The sequence below is a fragment of the Grampus griseus genome, assembly GCF_964374135.1.
Source record: "Grampus griseus genome assembly, chromosome: 9".
Classification (NCBI taxonomy): Eukaryota; Metazoa; Chordata; class Mammalia; order Artiodactyla; family Delphinidae; genus Grampus; species Grampus griseus.
In genome coordinates, this window is record NC_139003.1 from 84,763,467 (window position 1) to 84,787,154 (window position 23,688).

Sequence of the window (23,688 nt, forward strand, 5' to 3'; positions counted from 1 at the left end):
TGAATTACAAGCAACTTCATGTTTATTCAGCGCAGATTAGATCCAGCTCTGTCGCAGACTTCTGTGATCAATACTGTATGGCAGTGGTTCTCAAAGTATGCTTGCAGGACCAGCAGTTTTAGCATCTTCTTGAAACTTGATAGAAATGGCAACTCTCTGGTTTCAGCCCAGAATTACTCAATCAGAAATAGGGATGTGACACTCAACAATGTTTGTAAAAAACCCTCTAGATTATTCTGATACACTACTAAAGTTTAAAAGCCTAGGGCAGTGACCCTAGGGAATTTTTATTTTGAATAAACATAATTGCTACAGCCCTGGTACATTCAAGAAAAAATTCCCAAGTGATTAATTCTTTATGGAGTTATTTTTAAAGAAAAAAATATTAATATTCTACAGAAGTAAAAATTCATAAGCAGGTAGACCACAATTACCAATTAGATGAACGTTTAAATTGAAAAATATAGTCAGAAAAGCAATTGAAGACACAGGGAAAAGCATCAAGAAGTAGAATTCCTTGTACCTTCTGTGCCTATTGCTCTTAGATGCTGGGAAGGTCTCTGAAATATACCTTCACCTGGGCAGGATGAACAAACCATTCTTACTGTTCCTAACCAAGTTCTTCTCTGTTACCTCCTATTGTCTCCAGTTTCCACTTAATTTCCTATATCCAATAGGATACTAACGTGGGTCAACAGCCTATAGTTTAAACTGAGAGTCTTCATTATTAGCATTAGTTGAAAATAGAATCCTGATACATTAAAATTACTTCAGATAATTACAATTTAGAGACTGGAGACAGAGACAAGAAACAGGCAAAGATATGAGTAAGTTCAGGAAAATATTTTCTGACTCACAAAACCTTTCTACCCAGAAGTCCTCTTAGCTACATGTTATTTTTTAAATCTCGTTTCAAGAAATGAGAAATTGAGAATATGAGAAGGGTTTAAATATAGATATAAAGGAGCTAAAAAATGATTAAATCATTTTTCAAAGGTGTGACTTGTTATAAAGACTTTTTAAGGATGTACATGTGTTTGTACATTTTCTAGCAAAGACAGAGCAACACCCAGACACCCAGTGTGGATCTGGAGATGTTCCATAACAGCCCGTCATTTCTATTATCTCTCCTACATATTACCTTATTCATTCTAATTTCTCTGCTCCTTTAAATACTGTTCTTTTTCATCACATTCCTGTGACTCCTTTCTTATTTTAAAAATCACTTTATGATATAATAATACCCTGCAAATTAAAATCTTATAACACCTAGACCAAGCCACATAGACTGAACAACTGACTTATACTTAACCAAAGCTGCCATCAGTCTCTATAAAGCACGATTAATAAGTCCTAGGTAAGCAATAACCAAATGGTTAGACCTAATGGCAGAGCTGACCTGCGGTGACTAACTGCCCCTCAATCATATTCCTTAAAATCAGAAAAGAAGTATGGGAACACAGATTCCAGAGGAATAATTCTCCTCTAACTTGATAATTCAGAATGACTGGGCTTGATTCAATTAAATGTTATTTTTTCAATGTGTAACTATTTCAATGCACTGCATACTCTTCAGTGAAACAATAATCAAAACTAATAAAGAATAGGTACCAATGTGTTTAATAATTATTTTGGCAGTATTTTGTTTTCACATACAAAACAATTGCACTAGGTTCTCTTTTAAAAGAACTGTGGGTTTTTTTTTTTTAATTAATTTATTTATTTATTGGTCACACTGTACAGCATGTAGGATCCTAGTTCCCCAACCAGGGATCGAACCTGTGCTCCCTGCTATGGAAGCGTGGAGTCTTAACCACTGGCCCGCCAGGAAAGTCCAAGAACTGTGTTTTTATTTCAAGATGACTCAAGAATATGGACATGGAAATATATATCCCACAGTCCTAAAGTCAGGGAAAATAAAATAATGCATGTGCAACAGACCAAGTCAGGAAAGCATGCCAGTACAACCACAGCATGGTACTGAAGAGTTCCAGGTTTTTAAAAAGGTATAGAAAGTCTAATAAACCTTGCAGTGAAGCAGTGACTAGAAGTAGAAAAGTTTTTTGAAGGCTGAGGTTCTTGCAAACAGCAGAATGGTGATGGGGAATATTCCTATAAAAAGGATATAAAAAGGATATAAAAAGGAAAATGATGGCTTGTTTTACTGGCTAATCAACTTTTCTTCAAAGATTTGATGCGTGAGAGGAAGGACAACTTTTACTATAATAGAATACCTTGTGGGATCTTAATTTTTTTTTTAACCAGGTAAGTGTCATTTTCAATTACAAGCAATTAAATGTCTCAAAAAGTGGAAACATCAGTTCTCCTTTGCAGCAGACTTTTTTTGTTTTTAAAATACTACCAGAATGGACCCTTTAGTTACATACGCAAATTGACTTCTTTACTGAAGAAAACTGTGAGGGTGCCTTTAAAGCTAAACACAGGTGCTTCAGGAGATGTTCAGGGTTCTGCTTAGTGATGCATATGCCATTAACAAACTACCCTCACATATGAATTCAGACTGAATTGTCTCTGAAAATTGCTTCTTGGGATATGTGTGTAGTACTTCAGCAGCATCATGAAATCAGAGTGGTGGCAGGATACTAGAAGGGACAGGGAAGGAATTCAGAAGGGAAGGCTCTTTTCTGACCTAAAGCCTCACTTTCTTCCACTCTGAAATCTGGCAAGATAGAAGATTAGAACATCTGCGGCTGGGGTCAAGCTTTTCCCTTGAAAGAAACATAATCTTATGGTCAATCATAACTGAGCAAGAAAAGAAGTGAAACAAACTGAAGAGAAGAACCATCTTCCCAAGACTTAAGGTCATGGATCAAGAATAATTTGCAGGCTGTGTTAAAAAAAAAAAATTAAAAAACAAACAACTTGACAAGTTTTCCAAAGGTTCTATACTACTTCAGACATACACATACTTGGCAGACTTGACTAAATCACCTAAACTTGACAGCTGTTTCTTTTTTGTATTTCTTCTACAAAAAAATTAAATAACAAGGCCAAGTTCAAATATAGTTTTCTGTGAAAAATCACAAGAAAATAACTACATTATTTTTTTAATGTCATACAAAAGATTAAAGGAAGCTCAGTAGTAACATTTGTCTAACAGAACAGGAATTTTAATCAGATAATATGTTCTTTAATTGGGAAAAAATATTATGTAATATTTTGGCCACTTTCAAATTTTAGCTACCTCCTAACTGCTCTTTCCTGACCCACAAAATGCCTCCACTGTTTGGGTGTTTAGAAAAGTGCCTAACATTCTATGGGAACAAAAGGATATATATGCAAACAATGTTTTGTTGGTAGATAGAAATACCTAGGTAATTAATGTATGAGAAGTTATATGAATTTTCAACCATATTCTTCACGTGACAATGTGTTTCAAGGAGGGAAAAACATTGTTTCTATTGTATTATAAGAGAGGACTCTGGGGCTTCCCTGGTGGCGCAGTGGTTGAGAGTCTGCCTGCCAATGCAGGGGACACGGGTTTGCGCCCCGGTCCGGGAAGATCCCACATGCTGCGGAGCGGCTGGGCCCATGAGCCATGGCCACTGAGCCTGCGCTCCGCAACGGGAGAGGCCACAACAGTGAGAGGCCCGCATACCAGAGAGGACTCTGAAATCCTGATTTACATTTGATGTGCAGCGAACTGTTTTATACATGTTAAGAAAGTAAAGTTCATTTTCTGGTGCCTGGTTATAGTAAGCAAAGTTTATCAATGCTCTGGTTATTACTCCCACAGATGCCCTGAACACCTTAAGCCTCAGGCGTACTGTTACCCAACCAGAGTTGATCTACAGTCAGCTTTTCTCACCTGGTCCCAGAAGACCAAACACTGCCCTCTACAGATTCATGCTGTATCTTCAACAACAGGTCTGGCAATTCTATATGGATCACTTACACTACTCCCCATAATGACAGCAAGGATAACTCTAAATTTTCTTTTCACAGGCTCTAAGTACTCTGAACATAACACTTCAATTACTTCCACTTCTAAGATCGAAGCCAAAAGATGCAAATGTTAAAATTGGTTTAAAAAAATACAAACAGAAAATATCTGAGGGACCAGTGTCCTGAAAGTGGTAAAAAAAAAAATTTTTTTAAGAAAAAAATTAGAAAAGAAATTGAGATACTATAAATTAGTAATATCAAGTGGATAAAAATTGAATTAAACAGATGCCTTCCGACCTACTGAAGACCTACTTATAAAAGGCAAGTGGATGTAGCTAATATGCTACAGTAAGTATGTATGTAAATATAGATAGCAGACATTTTAGAAGGATACATGAAAGCCATTAATAGTGAGGACAGCTCTTTTACTTTCTGCTTTATATTCACTGATCCTATATCACTTTTTCTCCCTACAATGGATAAATACTATTTTTATAAAGCAGGATTCTAATCCAGGTCTGATGAACTGCAAAGTAATTTGAATTAGTTATCTAAGAAATTAATATGTTTCTGTCAATGAATATTAACTTTACAAGGAATTATCTACTTCCACCTATCATCATTCTCATTTTGTACCTTTCTATATACTGAGACAAACAAAATGGGGAAGGGGAAAAAGAGGGGTGGGACAAAGAGAGGGGAATGAGGGAGGGGCAGTCAGGGATGGAGAGAGAGACAGGGATGAGAGGAGAGAACTGGTAGGTAGAGAAAAAGATTGTCTTTGTCTACGTGTCTGCCGGAGTCAGCTCTGACTTCTAAGGAAAAAAAAAATTGTAACGAAAATGAAGGTATCAAGAATACAAATATTAAAACCCAGGTAATTAGATGGTGAAGTGAGAAACATGTATCACTTATGGTCCTAGAAAAGAAGTATCTCTGAAAAACAATTTAAAAAGCTACTCTTGGGTGATCTGATTACTACTTAGGTCATCACATTCAGAAGAGCTGTGGTTCAGATGTCAAGAGGCTAAAGAGAAGGTGTAGCTTCAAAAAGGTAGTTACCAATAGTTAATTAGATTAAGTGCTTAAATAAGAGATTTAGAGTTCACGAATAAATATAAGTAGGGCAAACTGAGGCCCAGATGTGCATGCATATTTTAAACACTTAGTTCTTTAACTAATGAATAGACATGCATAATACTATATGTTAAAGCCCTAATTTGTCCTACTATTTCCATGCTCAGTTTCATTTTTTGGAATCTCATTTCAGAAACTCTGAAAAGCAGGCTATTAATTCTCACAAACATAAGCAAAGGTAATGTTGCTTTTATACCTGTGATGGTCCCACATTTTAATAGTGATTTAATACCAGTACAACCCAGGATAATTAATTTTTATCTTTGAGTCTTTTTATAAAAATAAAAGTTGTCAATCAGAAAATACGTTTTGTTATATTTAGTGTGTTGGTTTCTTAATCCTTTGTTTTCTCCATTGGCTTAGTTGAACAGCTCTTAATGTTTGCTGACAGAAGTGGAAAAGACCCTAGACTGTGCAAGAGAACTGAATAGTCTTATGGTCTTGGGCAAGTTTCTTGACCTCTGAGATTCTGTAAAATGGGGATAACAGAACATACTTCACAGAACTGAAATATGAAATGATAGTGTCTGGTATATAGTCAGTGCTCTGTAAATGTTAGTTCTTTCCTTTCTTGGCAAATCTCAACAGCTCCAGGCCTCAATTACCTCATTTCTAAATTGATGAAGTTAACTATATTTAAATTAATTTATGACAACATTTATACTCACTAATGATGAGTTGGATGGCTATAGATTATTTCTTTATGTACCAGTATGGGGAGAGAAAAGATTCAGTGCTACTAAAGTAGAACCAAAAGTGTAGTTAGAGGGCTGGGCTTCCCTGGTGGCGCAGTGGTTGAGAGTCCGCCTGCCGATGCAGGGAACACGGGTTCGTGCCCTGGTCCGGGAACATCCCACATGCCGCAGAGCGGCTCGGCCCGTGAGCCATGGCCACTGAGCCTGCGCATCCGGAGCCTGTGCTCCGCAACGAGAGAGGCCACAGCGGTGAGAGGCCCGCGTACCGCAAAAAAAAAAAAAAAAGTGTAGCTAGAAATATCTGGGCAGAAGGTACCAAGAAGAAAGCAAAAATAGCGGTGTAAGGATAAGTGTCCTTTTCTTAATTATAACCAATATAATAGGTTTTTAGAATTACTTACAGTTTATTAATGAAACCAGAGCTGTCAACACCCAAAATCTCATTTGCCCAGACAACTAAACTATATGGTTTTTCACTCTCACAATGATCTATCTACAAGTATGATAAGAAACAGAGACTGAGGGGTTGAGCAAACTAACAAAATTAAAGTTACTGAACAAAATAGCAGATCTGAGAATACGGATCACCAATGAAACATATCTATAATCAAAAAAATTACGTTGTCATGGTGGACATGCTGAAATTATACAGTACTTCTGTTCATATTACTAAAACATTCTGAAGAAATAATTAGGGCTATTTAAAATCATTAGGATTACTGATTAGTTTTCAGAAAAATCTCTTCCCAGAAGTAGTAGAAACTAATTCTTTTGACTTTTTAAAACTTTTTAAAATTTATTTTTATAACCATTTTTTAATTGAAGTATGGTTAACTTACAATGATGTGTTAGATTCAGGTATACAGAAAAGTGATTCAGTTATTTATACACGCATATATATTATACACACACATATTATACACACATATACACACATACATACACACACACATATATATTATACACACACATATATACACACATACATACACACACACATATATTCTTTTTAAGATTCTTTTCCATTATGTTATTACAAGATATTGAATATAGTTCCCTGTGCTATACAGTAGGTCCCTGCTGTGTGTCTACTTTATATAGAGTGTGTATATGTTAATCCCAACCTCCTAATTTATCCCACCCCCCCCTTCCCCTTTGGTAACCATTTATTTTCTATGTCAGTGAGTCTATTTCTGTTTTATAAATAAGTTCATTTGTATCGTTTTAGATTCTACATATAAGTGATATCGTATGATATTTGTCTTTGTCTGACTTCATTTAATATGATAATCTCTAGGTCCACCCATGTTGCTGCAAATGGCATTATTTCATTCTTTTTTTATGGCTGAGTAATATCCCATTGTGTAAATATACACCACATCTTCTTTATCCATTCATCTGTCGATGTACATTGAGGTTGACTTTTTTAAACTTTTAATTTCAAAGTAAAGCTCTCAACGCTTTGAATGTCAAACAGGTTTTCACTGTTTTTTGCTCATAACTACTGCCTCTCAAACAAATTTGGCTGTTGAATGCCTAGGAATATCTGAGTCCTTATAACTGCTCCTATGTAAAGTCTTGTTTCTAACCTACTACGTATCTTGAATAGCTCTCCTATCCTATTCTCTCGCTTTTACATAATGTCCTATTTTTTTTTTTTTTTTGCGGTACGCGGGCCTCTCACTATTGTGGCCTCTCCCGTTGCGGAGCACAGGCTCCGGACACACAGGCTCAGCGGCCATGGCTCAAGGGCCCAGCCGCTCCGCAGCATGCAGCATCTTCCCGGATCGGGCATGAACCCGCATCCCCTGCATCGGCAGGCGGGCTCTCAACCACTGCACCACCAGGGAAGCCCCACAATGTCCTATTTTAATCAACATATTGTCCAATGTTTCTGATTCTCCATTACACACGCGCACACACACACACACACACACACACAAACATTCCTATAATAGACACTCAGGTAACTTTAATGATGAGGATCAAATAAGGAAGTTGAATCATTTCATTACACAATATAAACTATGAATGATGATGATGTCAGACAAAAATGTATGGTCTGGGGCTTCCCTGGTGGCGCAGTGGTTAAGAATCTGCCTGCCAATGCAGGAGACATGGGTTCGAGCCCTGGTCTGGGAAGATCCCACATGCCACGGAGCAACTAAGCCCATGCGCCACAACTACCGAGCCTGCATGCCACAACTACTGAAGCCTGCGCGCCTACAGCCCGTGCTCTGCAACAAGAGAAGCCGCCGCTATGAGAAGCCCGTGCACCACAACAAAGAGTATCCCCTGCTCACCGCAACTAGAGAAAGCCTGCGTGCAGCAACAAAAGACCCAATGCAGCCAAAAATAAAAATAAATAAATTTATTAAAAAAAAAAGTATGGTCTGAAGACATGGCAAGAGCTAGTAACTCTTTTGAATGTATAACAACTACCAAATTATCTTACCAAATCTTTAGCTCTTCTGAATCAGTCTTTTCTTAGAACTCTAAAAAACATATGAGAAGCCAAACCATAGAAGCCTTCTAATCCAATAATTAAAATATTGCCCTGTAATTATAGTTATCGGGGGAAGGGAAGGACCTAAAATGGGTAAGTATTCGAAGTTAAAATACAGTTTCTCCCACTATCTGAAAGTAGAGCATTCCTATGAAACTGTTCGTAGGCCAAAATGGCGTAAAGTGAAGCATCAGTTACCTTAAGACACATCTTGCTAACAGATGCACAAAATAAATCAAGATAAATCACAGATGATCAAAGATACAGTTCAAAGATATGGCAGCTGGGATGCTTCATGTAGTTCCTAGGGAAGGAGCTTGACGGTGCCACTCTTGCTGCTTGGGGTGCATGCTGCCGCTTGAACAGCTCACTCACTGCAAAACGAATGCTGAAGGCTATTTTCACTTTTCACCTTTTTTCATAAAAGCAAAAATCCTCTTTGGATTTTTTTCTGGTAGCAAAAACAGGTACCAATGTAGGCTTTTTGTAAAAGCAAAGTGGTGTGAAACAAATTTTCAAAAAGCCAGGGATACCTGTATCCTAACTGGGGAAAGAAGTGTAAGTCATGGAAAAAATATGAATAATTATAAGCAAAGAGGTTTCTTTGCAATCTCTTTGCTTCAACTGTCATTTATTTCTTCTGCTATCAATTATTAGCAGAATCATATCATAACCAAAAGTATTACTACAGAAAAGCAAAGCTGCTTAAGTAGAAGGCAAATAAAAAAAACTTTTTAAAGATTAAGATCTTTTTGGGTGGAGAATATAATTTTTAAAGGAAGAAAACAGATTTCTGGAATTCAATCCATTTTAAAATACTATATATCTAGCTGGCCTCTGGCATTTGGATCAAAACATCAAAGTTTGAAAACACATCCTCAGATACTAAAATCTTGTTAATTAGCGAAGATTCCATTCATTAAAAGTAATAACAGTTAAGGGCATTTAATCTCTTCCCACAGATTGTGTCAGGCTAATCATCATCTAAAACCACTCTTCCCTGAGTTAACCCTAAGAAGAGTGTTTTACAGGCCACATACATATAATCAAATCATGAATCATGACCAAGTTCCTATTGCCTAAGGAAAGCCAGTTAATGATATAGTAAAACACTGATTCAAGTTTAGAAAAAAAGAAGAGTATTCTTTAATTCAACAAAGACAGATGATCATGGTAGAATCTGCTTCTAAGAAATTGTAAATCCAAAGAAAAAATATTCAGTTAGTTATAATTCAAAGCAGAATGAAATAAGGACTATTGCACTATACATCAGCAAGAGTTGGTCTGAAAATGAGCAGTATTTGTGAGGTAAAATGTACAAGAATAGGAAACTTACTGGGTATGGGGACATGGGAAAGAGATAAAGATGACCATTTCTGGCTTAAGTACCTGGAGCTTCATGGGGATCATTAACCATGACATGGAATAAAAAAACAGGTTTGAGAAAAGCTGTTGGAGCTCTAAGACAGCTAGGAATTATGTCTGAGTTCAGAGAGTTGGGAAGGTAAAAAATTTGGAACTCAGCAGCATAAACTAGGTGTTTTGATATTATGTGGTCAATTTGATAATCTAGGGAAATAGAATAACGTAATAAGAACAAAATGTTAAGAAGGATAAAGATGCAACTGGAGGGGAGAAGTATCAAAGTTAGGTAAGAAGACTTAGAAAAATTAGGCAGGAAGAGACTATATACTATATTAATATATATGATAATTAAAGCATTATATATATTTATGTATATAAAAGCAATATAGTATATATAATAAATAGCAAACAAGGAAAGAGTTTCAAGAAAGAAGGTAAAGAGAGCTAAAAATACTGAAACATTTTGAAGTCGTTATGTAGTTAAACATATTCATGTCAAATAATCTTAATCTCATTTAAATAGTAGGCAAAGTCATTAGCTGAGATATGGAAGCTGGGGAGTTTGGGAGATGGGTGACAATAAAGAAGGTAAGAAACAACCACTCGGGGAGACAGAATACAGTACCAACTAGAGTGACTTAGAGTAGGGATTCCAGGAAGAGCAAATGCAGCTGAGTTGGTATTAGAAGCAGTCAGCTGGGAGTCAGCCGAGTTATGTTTGTATTTTCTCTTTCACCACCAAGGCTCAACAGTCCAGGATCAGGAGGGGAAGAATTAGATACACAAACACACACGCACACACACCCTGCCACCAAATACCTACAATATGCCAAGCATGATGCTATGCACTTGGCAAGGCCCTTCAGTATGTCTTCAAACCGTACAGCTTCCTTTCTCTCTCCCTGCTTCTCCTGAACAATTCAGTACTACAGCCATTAGAGGGGGCAGAGTCATGGGGGACCCAAAGCAGGGTGTCAGAGAGTCTGACACATAGGGGTGACAAGGGCAGGGTATCAGCCAAAGTGGAGTGTAGAGGGGCACCTTGCGGGGTTAGGGGAATCACAGCCTAAGCAGGGTAAGTAGGGTGACCACATGCGGGAGTGACCCAGAGCAGCAGGGCGAGGAGGTCATCCACTTGGAGGATATGCTCATGTGGGGTGTCAGAGCCCAAGAAAGACAAAGAAGGTCTAGAATAAAGAGCTTGAATGGGATGGTATGGCAGCGGAGATGGGAGACTGGTTACATATATAAGGACTGATGTCTCAAAAGCCTGAAAATGTTCCTCTCTGTTTACTCAAAAATCTCTATCTATAAAGCTATTAAAGAAGAGATTATTAGTTCAATGACATGAACGCTATATGTAAATAGGAGAAGTGTTTAATAAATAAATTATGGCATATTTATATAACAATATTATACTCTTTAAAATTATGTTTTAAAAGGGTATTTAGTGACATGGGAAAGTACCTTTACATGAAAACAGTAAATAAAAACCTAAATACAATATAATCCTAATTTTGTTGGGGAAAATTCACAATGTTAACAGTAGGGTAATTGTGTGACTTTATTATACTCACCTGCATTTTCCACTTTTCGTATTATAGACATGTATTACTTTTAAACTATGATTGAAACATCATTAAAAAAATCAAGAGGAAATGGAAGCTAATATCACCTGAGTAGCATCACATATTAGGTACTGGGCTAGGTAGTTTTGAATACATTTTCTCATGGAAAAGTACTGTGATAGAGGGGGCAAGTCATTACGAAAGCAACTGCCACTTCTCAAAGTCAATTTGTCTCATTATAAAAATAAATAAGGCTTTTCCTATGAGTTATATAACAGAAATTTTAATAACAAAACTGTCAGAAATTCTAGTACTATAAAAGGGCAGATAGATACCTACGTCCTAGAATATCAAGGGAAAAAATGAGTTAAAGAGGCAAAATGCTAAAATATTTGAAGTGCCCAAGAAAACAACAACATTTCATACAGGACTCTTGCGGCAGACGGGTAACTTAAGTTGCATTAGGCGGTGATGAATGAATTCAACTGATTCACACAGGAAAGGGAGGGAATGGAAGGAAGGGAACCTGGCAAACAGCTCTGTGGTAGAACTGGGAGAACTCCAAGTTCTGGAAGAAGCCAAGGAGAGAAGGCCCTCATCAGCTCTTTGGCCTCTGTAGCAACCAGTAGGGGCTAGCCATATGGCAGAAGGAAGCAGCCATGGACTACCTCTCCTGAATGCTCTCTTGGTATTCCCTTTTAGTCCTCAAGAGATTAAAAAGATTAACCCTTAGAGCTAGTGATACAGTGTAATATCAGGGGTCCTCAACAGGCCCCAAGTGTCAAGCCCCCATCTTTAATTAGCAGCTGTAATCTGTAACCTAAAGATTAAAAAGCAAGTATATAGTTGATTTAACACCTCTCATTTATACTTAAGAAAAATCATTAAATCACTAAGAATAAAGGAATGAAGTCCTGCTATACTGTGAGGAGGACTTTAAAGGACCATACCTGTGTAATTTGATCCTATACGCACCCCCTCCTCCACAGTGATCCCAGGCTAGACAGCTGACTCAAACTGAGCCAGTCAAATTCTCTTTCCATTCCAATGTGAGGTGAACAGGAGAAACAGAGATGGATGACTAATAGAGGTGAATAAAATTAATACAACAGAGAAGTTTCTAGAAATTCTGAGGGGCCCAACATAGTCCTGGTTTGTCTTTCCTTCCCAGGTCTTGGCTGTCTGCTGTTGGCACAGTTTACGTGTGTAGTGAAAAGTAGAAGCAGAACACAGTGGTGTTTTTTCCTGGTCTAACTTTAACGAGAACATTGCTGTTAATGCAAACCAACACCACTCTGCATAATTTATGAAGATTGTTTATTTTCCAACTTGCTAGTATATGGCAGTGTGTTCTCAGTGAATTTATTAATCAAGGTACTGTCCAATTAAAAACTTTCCCCAAGAAGTCATCTTGGCAAAGATAATTTAACTGCTACTTTTCTACTTAACCTAACCTTGCATCATGAATTGTGAGAAGATCCTGCTACTGAGGAAAAAAAGATTATTAGTTGCTATTATTAATCATAGGAAAATAATTCAAATATGCCTTACTTTATCAATCAGAGGGTCAAAAACACATTACTCAGGGTGAATACTAGAGTTCTATTTAACAATCCTATAACATTAATTCCCAGGTGTTAAAGCTTTTACAGCCAAAACTATAAAATTTAACATTACGCAATTAATAATTATTAGAATTTTTCAATAAATGTTATTTCAACAATTAGAATGGAAATTATTAAATAGTTTAAAGAAATTATTAAACTATTTAAAATACTTTTTAAAAACTACTCATTACTTAAACAGCTTAATTTAAAAAAAATAAGGACTAATTTCTTTAGCTTCTAAATCATCAAAATACAGTGAAAGGCCAAATATAAATTCTACTTTGTCTTCACTTTACCACTAACAGTGCTGCACATATTTTATACATCAAGCTTAAGGAAAAAAACTTCCTCCCCCCAAAAAAAACTTCATCTTCTCACCTCGTCCAAGACAAGGCATTCAGCAACAACACAGATCATAATTCTCCTAGCCAAACACGCATTTATAAAAATTAACTTACTTAAATAACAATGACCAAAACCAAGCTAGTCAGGATACGTACAAGACTTCCAATAGACTAAGCAAATACATTTAAGCTAAAATGAGAGTTGTATGAATAAACAGTAACTGCGTAACTGCTGCTCCACTTATTGAGCAGTTGTTGCTCTGTCATGGATTACAGTCCAAGCAGGAGACAAGACACACCGGACATATTTAATGCCACCACCCACAACCACCTGAGAGCCCACAGCAAAGGGAAAGAAAAGTGGCAGAAGAAATAGGCCAGATTTGGATATCACGTTAGGAGCAGAATCACTCTGTTAAGGGAGTGCAGATTCTGTAGCCTATTCCAACTGGGTTTAAATTCTGGCTCCATCACGCATTCTCTATGTGACTGTGGGGAAACCACTAGACTTCTTTGAATCTTAGTTTCCTCAGTTACAAATTCAGGATAATGGCAGTAATGCCTATTTCATAAGGTTGTTGTGATAATTAAATGCAGGTAACATACTTAGGACAGTATGTAGCACATAGTAAGCATTCAATGAATGTCACCTGCTATTATTATTCAACTAGTTCAACAACCATGAAACAGGAAGGCTTGGGCCAATCATTTTACTTATACAATATCATTTAATCCTCATTTTTTAAAGAAAATTAAACAGACATAGAAAAGTTCAATAATTTGCCCAAAGTCATAAGACAGCAAATCAAAGAACCAGACTCAAACATAGCATGTCTGACCACAAGGGCCCTGCTTTTTGTTTTTTTCTCCTGGTTGATTTTCAAGTTATTAAGACTCAAGAATATCTGTATGTGGTACAAATTAAAATTGTGTCAAAGTGAAAGGGAATGTTTATTTTTAAAACTCTCAGACTCTGTGTGAGAACTTTCTCAAAAAACATTCAGACTTATGGTTACCAATGGGGAGGGGGGATGAGGGAGGGATGGACTGGGAGTTTGGGGTTAGTAGATGCAAACTATGACATTTAAAATGGATAAGCAACAAGGACCTACTGTATATCACAGGAAACTATGTTCAATATCCTGTGATAAACCATAATGGAAAAGAATATAAAAAGAATATATATATAACTGAATCACTTCACTGTACAACAGAAATTCACACAACATTGTAAATCAACTATACTTCAATAAAAAAAAATTTTTTAAGTCAACATTTTTACCCCCATTTTGAAGATGAAGCAATTGAGTCTCACAGAGGTTGAAATAACTTGCCCATGTCAGACAGCTTTTAAGATACAGAGTTTGGATCTCATTTACAGATACAGATACCCATAGGCTGGCGTTCCATTACACAGTGCTACCTTCCAAGATAAATCTTGATTTTCTTTTCTCAAAATAATAGCAATCTGTGGAAACTACTATCTCTTAGTAGCAAAACCCATTTCAAATTACTTGTTTAGATAAGAATTAAGTAAACATACCACCTATTTCAGATATATCCATTCTTTGACTTGCCAAGATCTGGGTTTTCTAATATTTATTTATTCATTCATTCCACTTACATATTTATTATTATCAATTTATTTATTTTGGCCCCGCCGGGTCCCAGTTGTGACATGTGGAATCTTAGTTGCGGAATATGGACTTCTTAGTTGTGGCATGCGGGCTCTTAGTTGCGGCATGCACACAGGATCTAGTTCCCCGACCAGGGATCAAACCCGGGCCCCCTGCACTGGGAGCGTGGAGTCTTACCCACTGGACCACCAGGGAAGTCCCAAGATTTGTTTCTAATCAATCACATTCCCAAGAATAGCTATCACTTTTCCTTTGTATTCATGATTGTACTTTTTAAAAGTCCAATTTTATTGCTTTCTTTGCATGTAAGTCTTAACGCAAACCTGGAAGAGAAAAGATCCCACACCAACACACTTCACGTAGCGTGAGGAAAAGAAAAAAAAAGAAACATAAATGTATATATTTAAAATATCTTCTCAACTGAACTGTTTAACTACTTTACTACTTTATAAGAGGTATGGGGCATGATTTACCCCCTAAACACAACTTGTTTTAGGTTTAAAGGTTCTGCCAACCTTGTAAATTCCCTGAACAGGGTTTCATCAGTCTAGTAAAACCAAAGGAACACATGAATAGGATAATTCCATAGATGTTTTACTGTATCAAACTGTAGATTAAAATTATAATACCAAAATAATCAATTAAAAGAAATGACTATGTAAATTAAACCACCAAGAGATGGCACTTCACAACCACTAAAATGTCTATAATTAAAAAAGACATGGGACTTCCCTGGAGGTCCAGTGGATAAAACTCCACGCTCCCACTGCTGGGAGCACAGGTTCGATCCCATTCAGGGAATTAAGATCCCACATGCCGCACGGCACGGCCAAAAAAAAAAAAAAAAAAAAAAAAAGACAGACAGTAACAGGTTTGGGCAAGGATGTGGAGAAACTAAAATCCTCATATAATGCTTGTGGGAATGTAAAATGAAGCAGTCACTTTGGAAAAGTTTGGCAGTTATGACCTGGTAATTCCACTCCTAGTTATTATCCCAAGATAAATGAAAATGTATGTCCATACGAAGATATGTACATGAATCTTTATACCTGCACCATTCATAATAGTCAAAAAGTGGAAACAATCCAAATGTCCATCAACTGTGAATAAACAAAATCTGGTACACCTATACAATGGGATTCTACTCAGCAATAAAAAGGAATGGAGTACTCACACATGCTACAACAGGAGTGAAACTCAGAAACAGCACGTTAAGTAAAGAAGTCAGACACAAAAGACACTAATGGCAGAAAAGGCAAATCTATAAGATACAAAAAGTAGATCAGTGGCTTCGTGGTGGTGGGGATGGGAAGGAGGAGTGACTACAAATGAGCAATACATTTCTTTTGATAGAAATCTTCTGAAATCAGACTGTGGTGATGGTTGTATACTACCATAAATTTAGTAAGAATTATTGAATTGTACACTTAAAACAAGTGAATTTTATCACTTTTAAGTTACATGTCAATAAAGCTCTTTTGTAAAAACGGAATAGCTATGTTTTTGTAAAATTTCTTTAAATAAAATAACATGACAAGCATTTAAAGGAAAAAATATATATACATAGTCAGAATTTGGAATGAAAAGAATTTTCCATTAAGTTTTGACTCCTAGCAGGCTTTCCATCCCTGTACCTAGAAGACTGCTTCTGCTTTGTGTGTGTGTGTGTGTGTATATTCTAGATTATTAATTTTAATATTGCCCTAATATTAACTTGAATATTTATAGGATTTACTTCCCAAAGGATTTGAGATATCAAAACATTATGTAGTGAAAATTATAGTTCACTGCAACTAAGAAAATGTTAATATAAAGAAATTGTCTATGCTGTACAAATAACTGCTAAATTTATATTATTTGGAATTTTAGGATTCCTCTGAAAATATGTATATGTAACTTGTTTGAAATTATTAAATTTCCCATTTTCTAGAAATCTCTCCCCCAATCCTTCCACTCAGGAAATCATGTAATAATAACATCAGTATCAGGAGTATTGTTTGAAAAATAATACACGTATGAAAATTATGGGAAACTTGAAAGTAAAAGTGAAAAAAGTGTTGGCATTGGGTCATATTCATTGAAAAAAACCTTTTACATCACACAAGATGTCCATAAGAGGTATCTGTCTTTAAAATAACACCTACACTGTAGCATGAACTGACTGGGACCCTAACATGGATGGAAGGCCCCACCCCTGGTTACTAAAAGATATTAAGTGCCAGTTGAGGCAGTTAATGCTGTTAATAATAATAACAAGAAATAGCATTTGATATTATTTATCAAATGCCAGACACACTTTCCATGTACTAACTTAATAAATCCTCACAATTCTATGAAGTAGATATTATTGCTATCCCTATTTTATAGTTACAAAAATTTAGGTTGTACAAATTTTAACAGTAAGTAGCAGAATATAGCAATTCAAAACCAGATGGACTGGCTCGACAAATGAGGCCTTACCCATCAGTAATTTAATTCACATCCTTACACAAAAACCACCCTATATTATTTTGCCTTGGCTCTGATCACTAAGAAGTACCTGGGAAGGGTGGCATTTAGCCCCTAATCATTGTCAGATACTTCTGCCTCTACTGACTCTCCATGGCTGCCTTGCCAGCTGGGAAGCTGTCAGGCCTATTAAGAAAGCAAATGAGCCCAAGCACCTATGGTCAGCTGATCTGTGACAAAGGAGGCAAGAATATACAATGGAGAAGACAGTCTCTTAAGTGGTGCTGGGAAATCTAGACAGCTACATGTAAAAGAATGAAATTAGAACACTCCCTAACACCACACACAAAAATAAACTCAAAATGGATTAGAGACCTAAATAGAAGGCCAAACTCTATAAAATTCTTAGAGGAAAACATAAGCAGAACACTCTTTGACATAAATCGCAGCAAGACCTTTTTTGACCCACCTCCTAGAGTAATGAAAATAAAAACAAAAATAAACAAATGAGACCTAATTAACTTAAAAGCTTTTGCACAGCAAAGGAAACCGTAAGCAAGATGAAAAGACAACCCTCAAAATGGGAGAAAATATTTGCAAATGAAGCAAAGGACAAGGGATTAATCTCCAAAATATACAAACACCTCATGCAGCTCAGTATCAAAAAAAACCAAACAACTCAATCAAAAACTGGGTGGAAGACACTTCTCCAAAGAAGACATACAGATGGCCAAGAGGGACATGAAAAGATGCTCAACATCACTAATTATTAGAGAAGTGGAGATCAAAACAACAATGAAGTATCACCTCACACTGGTCAGAATGGCCATCGTCAAAAAGCCTACAAAACATGAATGCTGGAGAGGATTTCCTCCTACACTGTTGGTGGGAATGTAAATTGATACAGCCACTATGAAAAACAGTATGGAGGCTCCTCAAAAAACTAAAAATAGAACTACCATATGACCCAGCAATCCCAGACCTGGGCATATACCTGGAGAAAACCATAATTCAAAAAGACACATGCACCCCAATGTTCATTGCAGCACTATTTACAACAGCCAGGACCGGAAGCAACCTAAATGTCCATCAACAGAGGAATGGATAAAGAAGATGTGGTACATATATACAACGGAATATTACTCGGCTATAAAAAGGAACGAAATAGTGCCATTTGCAGAGACGTGGATAGACCCAGAGACTGTCATACAGAGTGAAGTCAGAAAGAGAAAAACAAATATCATATAATATCGCTTATATGTGGAATCTAGAAAAATCGTACAGATGAACTTATTTGCAAAGCAGAAAAAGAGACACAGATGTAGAGAACAAACTTATGGATACCAAGGGGGGAAGGGGAGGAATGAATTGGGAGACTGGGATTGGCATATGTACACTACTATGTGTAAAACAGATAACTAAAGAGAACCTACTGTATAGCACAGGGAACTCTACTCAGTGCTCTGTGGTGACCTAAATGGGAAGGAAATCTAAAAAAGAGGGGATATATATATACATATAACTGATTCACTTTGATGTACAGCAGAAACTAACACTACACTGTAAAGCAACTATACACCAATAAAAAATAAATAAATAAATAAAATATTGATTTCTCAACACACAAAAAAAGGAAATGAGAATATACAAAACTCTTCCTGAAGTACAATCTACTCAGCTCTAAAAATATCTAAAATAGGTAATATTATTAGTAACCACAGGGTAACCGTAAAGATTAAGTGTGCTAATACATATTGAGCTAACAACAGTAACAGACATATAAGAGCTCAAAATGTTAGCTATTATGTCATTTTGATGAATTACCTAATGCTTCCCTTTCCTTAATAACGCAGCACGAGACAAGGAAGGAAGGTATATGCCTTAATTGCATTCTTTTAATATTTATCATAAGATATACTCTGGTTTATTATTCTAAAACATAACCCCAACTAAATGATGCATACATATTAGGAATCAAGACTACGGTACCTTCCTTGTTTACATATTTCTAACAGTTTACTATAAATAGCATGAAAAGCTGTATCATATTTTTAAAGCAATTTAAATTAATGCCAAGAGTATTAACATATCTTGGTTACATTTGTATTTTAGAAAATACCTAACATATTATTGCTGCTCATTCAATCATGTGAAATAAAAAATGAAATCATAAAACATCTAAGTTATTCAAAATCAAACACATTAAACTGTTTAGCTTCCTTCCACTTACCTATATAAGGTAAAATTAATATGGAGAAAAAGTTAAGATAACTTGCTCCTGGGTGCTCAGTCCAGATTCCCCAGAATTAGAATCTGAGGGACCTGGACCACTATCATCATTGGGCAAGAAAAGGTTTGCTGTAATTGCAAGAATCCAGGTAGCCAAAATTGCTACTGAGAGTGACTACAGGTATGCCTACAGAAGTTATACTGTTCATCTTCACTATGCAGAATTAGGAAAAACTGTGCAGAGGAAGAAATGAACCATTTATCCAGATAGTACTTTAGACTGTGCTAAAGTACTAATCTTTGGTAAGCGCTTTGGAAAGCATCTGCAATCTTATACTGTACATACTAGTACTATATATATTCTTATACTGATGAGACAACTGAGGCTGTCGGAAAGTTCTGCACCTAGTTCCAGAAGCTGAAAGACGAATATGGGAACATAAACATTCTTCATTAAGGTTTATCTACAGATTAAATGAAGAGCTCTTTTAAACAGTCAAAAAAAATCTTTCAAATTAAACAAATGAATTTTATAAAAGTTTCTTCAGTGTGTTTTTCAAAGCAACTTTAGTACAGGAGAAAAGAGTGGCCTGAAAGTCAGCAGATCTGAGTTTTGGTTTTATCATTAATTCATGACTTTGATCAAGTTATTAGATCTACAGGCATCAGGTTTCTCAATTGTAAAGCAAAATGTTTAACAGGAACTAGATGATCTCTAAAGTCAAACCATCTTGACTACTGCATAGCATAGTTTCTTTCTTCCTTGTAAATAAAATTCAAACTCAAATTATTTATTTTAGAAATACCCAAACTGGAGAGAGGGTGAGGGTGGAAAATTTTAAGAACTTCATGACCAAAATGCAGGAGAAAAATCTTAGGTGAAAAGGTACATATTTCAGTAACTAAACTAACCAATGTATTTACGCTAGGAAAAGACTTATTTTTGGCAAGTAAGTGACATTGAAAAGGAAATGGTGGAAAACATGTGCATTGATTGAAGCAAAGAAAGTTAAGGCTTATAAATTACACTTAATCATATCTCTGCTGTACAAGTGTTAGACAAACATCAACTAAATACTTACTGTTCTAATATTGGATGGGTATTAGAAGACTGACATTTTAGGTTTCTCCTTTACAAGTAAGAATCTTTTTAGCCTCATGAGAATTTTTAGAATCCATGAAATAAAGCACTCTGATAAGTCTGGGGAACAATTCCTCTGATAAGTGTATGAATATGAGATAACAATAATAGAAATAACTCTCATTTATTGAAGGCTTACCCTGTGTAGAGCACTTTGCTAACACTTTGCATATATCATCATCATTTTAAATATAAAAGTCAGTGTTTATATATATGAAGAAAGTGAAATTCAGAAACACAATCTGTCCAGAATTATACAGGCTTTCAAGAACAAGGATTCAAATCTCTGCTTTCCAACCCCAAAACCTATGTTCTTGTTACCATGAAGATATACTGTCTCCTACAGTGGTCACTCTCAAAGGGGTCAGGCTGTGACTAAAAGGGAGCCTGAAGGTTTTGTAAAGCCGGTAACATTCTGTTTCTCGATCTGAGTCCTATTTTATAAACAGGATACAAACAGTTCTGAACACAAGCAGTTGTTCAGTTTGTAAATATATGTGTAAATACGTAAATATATTACATATAATAAATAATAATCTGTGTGGTTTTGTGTATATATTATATACCACAATAAAACATATATTCTCTATGCATTAGTCGGGACTCTCTTTTACAAGTAAAAGTCCAATTCAAACTATCTGCAACAAGAAGGGGAAATTTAAGGACTTCCCTGGTGACACACTGGTTAAGAATCCGCCTGCCAATTCAGGGGACACGGGTTCGAGCCCTGGTCCGCAAAGATCCCACATGCCACGGAGCAACTAAGCCCATGTGCCACAGCTCCTCAGCCTGTGCTCTAGAGCCCGCGAGCCACAACTACTGAGCCTGCGCTCTAGAGCCCGCAAGCCACAACTACTGAAGCCCCTGTGCCAAGAGAAACCACCGCAATGAGAAGCCCATGCACCACAATGAAGAGTAGCCCCTGTTCGCCACAACTAGAGAAAGCCCACACGCAGCAACGAAGACCCAATGCAGCCAAAAATAAATAAATATTTCTTTTTTTTTTTAAAAAGGGAAATTTATTGGCTAAACAACTCAAAGGTCAGGGGTGAAGCTAATGTCAGGGTGGAATGAATCCAGGGGCAAGAGCACCTGCTGGCCTGTGGCTGTCTGCTTTTTCCCTATTCCTGACGACCCTCTGTGCTCTCTCATTCTCTTCTTCTAAAACTTTTTCCATGTTGTGGTAACATGCTTAGACTTTCATCCTTCTAAATGAAAGTTCCTAAATGAAAGAAGCAAAAGAGTCTTTTCCAGCAGCTCTAATTAAAAACAAAACAAAACAAAACAGAAACAAAAAACTATAGAAGGACAGTTTGGGTCATCAGATTTAACTGGACCCATCACTGTGTCCAAGGGAATGAGGTACCATTTCTGGTCTGGTCTTAGTCACATACCCACCTCTTTGGTCAGATGGAAGAAGTATGTGCAGCACATACTCCTGTTGGTCATTAAAGAAACTGCGGAGTACTGACCACCACTCCAATGTCTCATCTACTATATTCCAAGTCGTAAGATGCATTACTAGTATTATTTTTAAGAGTGATACTTCATATTTATTCAACAATTCATAAACCAATTTAAAAACCTTTTTAAAAACTATATTTAAAGTTGATTCACTCCTTCATAACCCTGTGAGGCACAGAGAGGAAGCACTACCATCCTCAGATTACAAAAGAAGGAACTGAGGCTCAGAGAGATTGAGTAACACATTCAATATTACAAGCTGATAAATGTCACAAAATCGAATACAAGTGCTCTTTCAACCATATCATACTATAAGGCACAGTAGTCTAAAATTACATTAAAGATTTAATGGTACCTATGAGAATATGGTTCAAGGAAAAAAAAAGCTTAAAAGAGAAACTGTGATAAACCCATTTGTCTGAGGCTCAGTACTTCTATTTGGTAGATCTTAATTTTACATCTACTACTATAAGCATTCAGAGGCAAAAGAGCACTATACAGGAAACCACATACCATCAGAAAGCATTTCTTGGTTATCACTTAGCATGCCTTCAGCTGCAAGGAAATAAAATTAAACTTCAAGTGACTGAAAAAATAAGGGGATTTATTATCTCATACAGTAAGAACTCCCAAGATAAGACAATTCCAGAGTTAATTAATTCCATGGCTCAAAAAGTCCTGAAAAATTCAGGACCTTTCCATCTTTCAACTCTGCCAGACTTGGCCAGCTGTCAAGCTCCCTTCTGGGGAGCAAGTTCATTACAACAGCTTCAGGCAACAGAGCTTCACCCACTAATGTCCAGAGACAGGAAACAGACGCTCTGTCTCATTTCATTCATTTACCTATGTTAAATTAGTTAATATATGTAAAGCATCTAGAAAATGCCTGGTACATAATAAATGTTATATAACTGTTAGGGGAAACACTGACTGAAACCACCCACCCTGGCCAGGCACCACAATAACCATCTGCATGAGTTGTTTTATAACAGGAGGTCCCGGTAAGGAACACGGAACTAACAAGCCACCACCAACTGGAAGAATTTGGGAAAGGTCAATAGGAGACGCCAGTCCATATGTCCTACCAACCTCCCAGAATCCTCCTCACTGGAATCCATCTTGGCTGAGTGATGCGTGCGCCACCAGGAAGGGTCCTGAGTCAGAATGATTGGCCAGAGACAACCCGGAAACTAATCCCATCACCATAAAACCTGAGACTGCAATCCACGTGGCAGAGCAGTCCTCCTGGGTTCCCTTACCCTCCTGCTCTCCACCCGGGTGCCCCTTCCTAATAAAGTCTCTTGCTTTGTCAGCACATGTGTCCCCTCAGACAATTCATTTACGAGTGTTGGACAAGAGCCCCCTCTCAGGCCCTGGAAGGGGTCCCTCCTGCAAGAAAAGGATTTTTTTTTTTATAAGCCTATATTTAAGAGGAACACAAATCTATATGACCAAAGAGCAGTAAAAGGAACTCTCAGGCTGATGAGAAAAGGAAATACCAAGATGGCAGATGAGAGGCATGACTTGAGAACAATCCATCCAAGAATGGAGCAGGAGGTCACAGAGTTCTAGGAGGGTCATTCCCAAGAAAGGAAAAAAAAGAAATTGGTAGAATACCTGAATGTGACTGACTACAACAAA

The 23,688-nt window shown here is 36.7% G+C and overlaps 1 protein-coding gene across 2 annotated transcripts in view; it reads right to left on the minus strand.

Moving 5' to 3' along the window:
* PHTF2 (putative homeodomain transcription factor 2) overlaps positions 1–23,688 on the minus strand; it is a 112,902-nt gene that overhangs the window by 55,934 nt on the left and 33,280 nt on the right. The gene's annotated exons all lie outside the window — the stretch shown is intronic.